Source organism: Cavia porcellus, unplaced genomic scaffold (genome assembly GCF_034190915.1).
Source record: "Cavia porcellus strain 051 isolate PalLab524CR breed Dunkin Hartley unplaced genomic scaffold, mCavPor4.1 scaffold_1, whole genome shotgun sequence".
In the NCBI taxonomy this organism is placed as follows: Eukaryota; Metazoa; Chordata; class Mammalia; order Rodentia; family Caviidae; genus Cavia; species Cavia porcellus.
This window is the reverse complement of record NW_026947484.1, coordinates 213,831,583-213,839,416: the sequence shown is the minus strand read 5'-3', so window position 1 is coordinate 213,839,416 and position 7,834 is coordinate 213,831,583. Positions and strand designations below refer to the sequence as shown.

The following is a 7,834-nucleotide window of genomic DNA, read 5'->3' as shown; positions in this document are numbered from 1 at the left end:
TTTGGTGAATGTCTTACCTTAACCATAAAATAGGGATAAGAAATGAGTCTATGTTGCAAGATTCTGGTGTAATTTCCAGAAATAATGATGCATAGTGCTTAAAAATGCCCCATATAAAAATATTTTAGCTGTCATAATTAGTCACCATGTTACAAATGAGGAAGCTGAATTAGTCATTATGTGGATGCTCGGTAGTACATAATAAATGATATGCTAAGATTCACACCTGCCTGACTGTCAGTGCTTGTAATCACCACACTTCACTGCAGTGAATGCAGATGTACTTGTCTCTGCCTCGGGCACCATGCTGGCCAATTAGCAACCAATTATCTTAATCTTCCAAATAATTCTGTGACATGAATTTGTCTTCTGACAGCGAAAGACCTGAGAGGGACTTCTAGCTGGGCCAGTATGTGGGAAGGATGGTCCATCCTGGGGCTAAGATTATCCTGGCAGGACCGGCTATGAAGAATGATGCCAAAAGAAGGGCCACAGTTCAGATGGGGAAGAATTACACAGACGGGACAGGTACACAGATTGGAAGGTCCAGCTGTCCTGGAAGAAGCTCCACCTAAAACAACTGTGAAGTCTGTGAAAACAAGCTTCTTTTCTTTTTTGTGTTGCTGGGGATCAAACTCAGAATACATACTAGACGTAAGCTGTACCACTGAAGCCCATCTCTAGCCTGAGAACAAGGATTTGGGGTCTGTTTTGCTTATCCCTATGTACCAGACCTCACACAGTACCGGACTCATAGTAATTGTTTAATAAATATTTATCGAATCAATAGAACAAGAGCTACACAAATTGTTCCAAAGAGAAAAACAGTGTATGCAAAAGCCCAGGATGGCTCAAAGTGGGTTAAGCCTACTCTAAACTTCAGAACTTCATTCTCACAGGTGAGTGCTTCTTCTGGGACAAGGGAGAGTAATCCTGTCTAGCTGAGCAGGGTGGCCATTCATCTGAGGTGGACGCCCTCAGAAGAAATGAACAGGCCTGTGCTCCTCAGCTCAGGAAGAATGGTGACATGAGGCAGATGGACAGAGGAGAACCCAGGGGAGATGACAAAGCAGCCAAGGCCAGCTCCACAGACACAACAGTCATTCAAGATTCAAGATACGGCCAGGTGTAGTGATGCACGCCTGTAACACCAGTACTGAGGAGGTTGAGACAGGAGGGTCATCAGGAGTTTGAGGTGAGCCTGAACTGCATAGCAAGACCCCATCTCAAAAAAAATTAAAAACAACAAAAAAATTCAGAGACACAGAATAAGTGCTCACAGCAGGGGGCAGTAAGCGGGAAAGGGTGTGAAAGACACATCCATTTTTCCTTCGCAGCAGCAGCATTGGCTGTAAAGGCCACCTCAGTAAGCATTTCTGCTGGCTGATGGAAAGTGGTTACCGTGGGAGAAAGCTGGAGGCCTGATTTGCAGAGCAGCAACAGGTGGGGTTTGGTCCTTGGGAAGGGGCACTGGGTCTGCACTAGGCACCTCCGGAGCCCTGCTGCTTGAGGTGAGAAGCCTTCCTTCTCCTTCCCCCACTTTTGGGTTTTATACCTTGAAATTAAACCCTTAGGTGCCAGCTCCTCTAGGACACTCTCCATAACCCTTCAAGCCATTCCATCACTCACTGGACCCCTGCAGACTTCCTGCATCCCACCCTGCTGTCAGTGGCCACCTGTGGGTCCTCTCTCCACACACCAGGCTGCTCTGGGCCCCAGGGCCCGTCCAGCATGAAAGCTCAGCTGATCTGTAGGTAGGGCTGTGTGCCTCAGGGCACCAGAGAAAGACATTGATTAAAATGTCCATGTTCACTCACATATTGCCGAAGTTCTAAGGGAGTTTGTTAAGTACAAAAGACAGATCAACAATGGATTATACCAGGTGTAATTTATATATATATATTTATATATAAAATACTGAACAGGTTATTTAGTCAGCTAGCTCAAAAACTAAAATTATGCAAAGAGACACAGTGAAGTCAGCCTCCCAATGCTGGTGTCTTCTCCACTTAGCTCGTGCTTCTCCTTTGAAAAGAACAAACATGAAGGTCTTTGCTGTTACTAGTTTCTTGTATTACTTCTAGAAATGTCTACATACATATTTGAGTAATCTCTAAAAATTGAAGCTGTATCATTCTCTGTACAGACACTGTTCTTCACTGTGTTTGTTTTCTTTAATATATCCTTGGAATCTATACCTGTATAGAAAGAGCTTTTTTCCTTAAAAAATTTTGTTTTGGCTAGCAGTGGCTAGAACTGTTTATTTCCAAAATGAAGAAAATAGAAATGGCTCTGGTGGCCCCTTGCATCTTGCATGTCTGAAGAGTTAACTAAAGAAAGTATTGCCTCTTGATTATCAAGTGAGAGTGACACAGAATACAGTGTAAAGGCCAATAACCACATGACAATCAGGTTATCTCTGAAGAGCCCACTTGAGCCATCAACATAGGAGACACAGAGTGGGTTTGTAGGTGTTCGGCTTGTAGTCATCAGAGTGTGTGCTTGTAAAGACATCTCGGAAGCACCCAATTCCTTTTAAAAACACCTATTTTCCCACTCACTGCCAACCCCCATCTTTCGTGTGGACCCAGTCCCCAGCAAAGGCGGTCTGTGCTGGGCACCTGGCTGCTGATCGTGGCCCCAGACGTAGGCACTGTGTGTCTTTTAAGCAGCTTTGACAGGGCTCAGCTGTATGCCTGGGGTGGAAGCTGTTTTCTCTTAAAAAACAGATGTCAATGACAATAAAGTCTGAAGAGAAGCCTGCCGTAAACCTGAATTTTAAAATCACTTCTATTTAGAGAAATTCACAGGACACGTTTTTTGAAAATGCTGTGAAGCCTCCTACATGATTCTTATTACTGATTCCATTGATGAAAAGGCTCGACCACATTTGGTTTAACATCCTCACTACAAGGGGGCACCTCAAAACATATTTCGAAATGAAAAATGATATAAGTTCTATTTTCCGTTTCAGTTAGACCTTACTTTGTGTCAATGGTGTGCCCTTGTGCCCTCTTTTTCCCTTTGAAACATAAAAAAAATACACGAGCCAATTTTAATAAGGAGAAATAAAAGTAAACAGTGATTTTACTTCTGTTTGGCTATTTTTTTTTTAAAAAGAAACACTAATATGATTAAAAGTTCAAAAAGAGCAAAAACATAATCAGCGAAATTTTTTCCTCCTACTTCATTCCGCCGCCACACAACTCCCCTCCCCAGAAAGGATCAGTATTATCAGATTGCCATGTTGCCTTTCGAGGAACGAGGAACATTACTCATAAGCACACATACATACCTGCAGGTTATTTTTTTTCTTCTTTTTTGTGGGGCGGGGGAAGGGTTCTGGGATTTAACCCAGGGCTTATGCACACTAAGCAAGAATCCTACCACTGAGCTATATTCCCAGTCCCTTTTTTCATTCCTATATTATACTTCCCACAGTTCTTTCTGTGGGTATTTTTTTTATTTTGCCGTATGTGCTACAGCGAATTCCTTTTCATTATATTACAGATTTTCTTTTCAGCTTTACAGTAGTTCATCACAGTGAACTTGGTACTAAGTCCCCTATTGATAGATATTTGGATTGTTCTCAATCTGTTGTTATAAAGCTGCAAAGAAGTATCTTATATATGCATAATTTCTCAAATATGTTTGCATACCTTTAGGATAAATTCCTAGCAATGGAAGCTCAGGATCAAATATATGTGCACTGCTAACTTTGATGGAGTGACTTTCGTTTTAAAATCACCTATAATTGCTCCTCCAGTACCAGCCATGCTAACATTTTTTGGTGTGATTTGTCACTCACTAACAGAGATTTAGGGAGCTTCTAGGCGTACAGTGCGAGATTAGGCCCTGAACACACCACTGGCACAAAACGGACTTCCAGGCCAGAGGCTGCGGCCCGAAGTTTAGGAAAGCAACTACCTACCGTGCATTGCTTCAGGACTTTGGATGTGAAATTGTCTCCCTGACTCTGGCTGAATCTGCTCTTGGCTCTGCCCTTGCCAAGGTTAGTGCGAAGTGTAGCCTTAGTTAACAGAGGTCATTTCCTTCCCATGGAGTGTACCAAAATTCTGGGGTTTTGTGGCCAGAAAATTGGAGGCAGCTCCCACATACAGTCCAAGATCCTAGTCCTGTGGTTGCCCTACCTCACTGGCTTCTGGTGGGCCAGGCAGTTTCTCCGCTGTTTTCATCCACCCCAAGAAGTATCCCCGCCAGCCTGGCTTGCTTCAGAGTTGGGGCACCTGCTTTGTGCTGCAAAGAAATCCAGGTCTCCATTGGATTCTTCCCCTGGAGGTTTACTCAGCTTCCTATGGATACAAATTCCTCTGGCTCCAAAACACCAACTTCTGCAACTTCCTCCCCTTGCCCCAGGCTACCCACCCCCACCTTCCACTCCCCGGCCCCACCCCTACCCCACCCTGGCTCAATTATTGAGATTGTCATAGGAAGAAATAACATGGCTCAAACTGCGGCAATGCTGGGGAAGACAGGAAAGTGGGCAATTTAAGGTACATTTTGAAGACAGACTTACGCAAAACTTGATTATGGATCCAGTGTAGGAAGTGTGCAAAGGGGACACGGTAGAAATTACTCCCAGGTTTCCCTGGGAATAACTAACTGCAGGCTGGGATAATTGGAGACCAGGTGAGAGCATCACATTGAGGAGGATGAATGGTGCATTGATGTGTGTATCTAACACAATGTAGTGTTTCAGTAGGGGTGAGAGTCAGACTGCCTAGGTCCCAGTCCTGTTTCTATCAAGGCAGTGCAGCGAGACACTGGGCAAATTACCAAACTCTGTGGCCACGTTCCTTATCTAGGAGGGAATAATAATACATCCTAAATTTTTATGCAGAGCTATTGAGGTAATGTATACAAAATACTTACAATGACATCTATCATGTAGGAAAGTATTCAGTAATATGTAGTTGTTTTTATTTTCTACTTCATCGGCTTTAAAAAGAATAGAGAATACTCCATTTTATGAATAAATTAATTATCTCAAATCCCATTTGTGTTTTTCCCGTGTTGCAGTTTAATAATAGCACAGCGGTTGAGAGCACACACTCAGGAGCTCAAGGCTGTTCCAAATTCCTGGTCTCTCTGTGCCTCAGTTTCCTCATCTCTAAAATGAAGGCGATAATAATAACACTTAATGATCTCTCTGTGCCTATTTCCTTATCTTAAAACGCAAACAATCACGATAGCAGCTGGTAGCAGGGATATAGCTCAGCAGCATAGTGCCTGCCTGGCAAGAGTTTCGATCTCCAGTAACAAAAAACAAAACAACAGTGATAATGACAGCAGCTAATAGCGCCAATCTCAGAAGAAATTATGTCACATTCAACTGAGTGGTAAGATCTGAATCCCTTGAAAGAATGCCCCAGCGCTTGGAGCACACTCAGAGCCACACAAACCTTTGCCTTTACCATTATGTACCAGCCACTTTTAAAAACACGTGTATGTTTTCTCATTTAATATTCACACTATCCCAAAGAAGTATGTATTACTCAATACGCCAGCACTCTACCACAGAAAACTGAGGTACAGAGGTTCCATCCTAGACTCCAGGACCCTGGTTTTAACAACTACTATCCAGGGCCTATCATTTTATGTATATCTTTGCTCATCCATACAACTATTTCTTGAGGATAAAGTTGAACAAATAACATTTGGATTTTAAAAAGTTCTCCTTAAGACCTCTGACATACACTATACTTTTCTTTCATTGCTGAGAGAAAATACCTGACACTCAAAGCTAAAGGAGAAAAGGTTTATTTAGCTCACAGTTTATGGAGGTTTCAGTCCATAGTTGACTTTCTCCAAGACAGAGAGCTGGGGAAGACAGTGAAAGCAACAATGGGGAGAGAAAAGACAGGCTTCTTTCTGTTCTTTATATTGTATAAAGTCTACTAGGATTAGTGCAGTGCCAGTTCAATCAGTGGCCCGATCCAGCAATCATCCACCCTTAATTCCAGCATCCTTGATCCCAGCATTGAACCATGAATGAATCACAAACTCCAGATTCAGCTGCCTCCAAAAATCCTGCCTCCCAGAACCTCATGAGGCTCTGGGGGGACCTCCAGACCATATATATATATATATATATATATATATATATTACTTTTTGGAGAGTTTATAGTAATTTACAGTCCTATGAAATTTTAACAGCTCTACCTTCTTATTAGATTACCTTATAGTTAAGTAATTTATATTAATATAGCTCTACCATTTTGTAGTGTTTGATAAGTTTCTTTACTCTTTTTGTATGTTTTAATATTTTATATATTTTTATATTACATATAAATATAATTTTTATATTTTAGGTTTGTCTCATGAAAATACTATATATATAGATATTAGATTTTAACCACTCTAAATTCTATGTGCCATAATAGGAAAGTTTATTACTTTTACTGTGATTGCTGATACAGTTGGACTTCTGACATTTTATTTTTCTATTTTATTTACCATACTTTTAAAATTTTTTCTTCCTCTTTCTACCTTTTCATTCTCCTAATGAATCAACTGGGTTTTCTTATCCATCTCGTTTCTCTTGATTACTTTGAAATTTTATGTTGTATTTCTGTTTTTGAGTGTTTGCTCTTAGGTTTTTAATATGCTTATTTAAATTAACAATTCTATTCTCTTTTCAGGCAAAATTAGAATCTTAAAAAGTTAATTTCAAAGTATCTCCATTCTTTTATATATTACTAGCATATTAACTTTATTTTAAAAAATCTTTCTCTCTAATTTTTTCTTAACAGATATTCAAGGGCTGGGGCTATACCTCCATAGGACAGTGTTTGCCTAGAAATCTGAAACACAGGCCAGAAACAACTGAGCATCTTTCCAGTGTTGAAAGACAAAAATCTTCAATCTTGAGTTCTGGAGCCAGTGAAATGATAGGCCCTTCCAAAACTTAAGGTTAAAAAAAAAGCTCTTTCTAATCAGCAATATAGATGTTCCTCATTTAATGACTTACCTGTTTAATGACTCTTCAGATTTAAAATCTGCCTTTGGACTTATGATGCAAAAATATGCAGACTTGAGATGCTGTGAGATCTTATGGTAGATTCTTCTATAGTATGATACGGTAATTTTTGCTCATTATATAGTATAGTAAAGCACAGTACTTTTATGTTCTGATACACATAAAATACATACATAAGAGTTACGCAAATAAAAGCAAAGATATCAGGCTGGAGTTTCCTTTGACCATTTCTCTGTTCTGAATATCGTAATGTACATACTATAAACAATTCCTCACTTAGCAACCAATTCATTTAACCACCTAGTAAGAGAACCAAAACTTGGTGGTTAAAGGAGTCGTGTCTGTAGTGCATTTTCTGGGTCACAGGAGATTTACATGTTTACTTTATTTTTTTTTCCTTTTTTTCATAGCAATAATATTCCTTCTTATATGTATCAAAACTCATACTGAACAATGAGTTCTGGGTTGCAAAAGAGGTTTTATTTTTTGCACCTGTTCAGTAAGTTTTTAGTCCACCAAGTTAAGACAAAAACATACTCAAGTGCCATACATGTTTACTTTAAATAAATCATAAATCCTCCCAAACAATTTTCAAAAATGGTTGTTCCCACCATCAATGTTTGAGAAGTTCTACCCTCTTGAACATTTAATATTGTTAATCTTTTTTTTTTTTGTACTGAAGATTGAACTCATGACCTTACACTTGCCAGGCAGGTGCTTTTGCCACTGAGCTAAATCCCTGGAAATGTTGTTAATCTTTTAAATTTTAGTCCTTCTAGTGGGGTGTAGTAGCATCTTGTTTTGGCTTTAATTTGCATTTATTTGATAAGTGAT

General features: G+C 40.0%; 1 non-coding gene across 1 annotated transcript; it reads right to left on the bottom strand.

Moving 5' to 3' along the window:
- Positions 1–7,414: 7,414 nt before the first annotated feature.
- LOC111757747 (small nucleolar RNA SNORA40) lies at positions 7,415–7,546 on the bottom strand. The gene has a single exon (XR_002792041.1). It is a non-coding gene; the product is annotated as a small nucleolar RNA SNORA40 (small nucleolar RNA).
- Between the last annotated feature and the right edge of the window lie 288 nt (positions 7,547–7,834).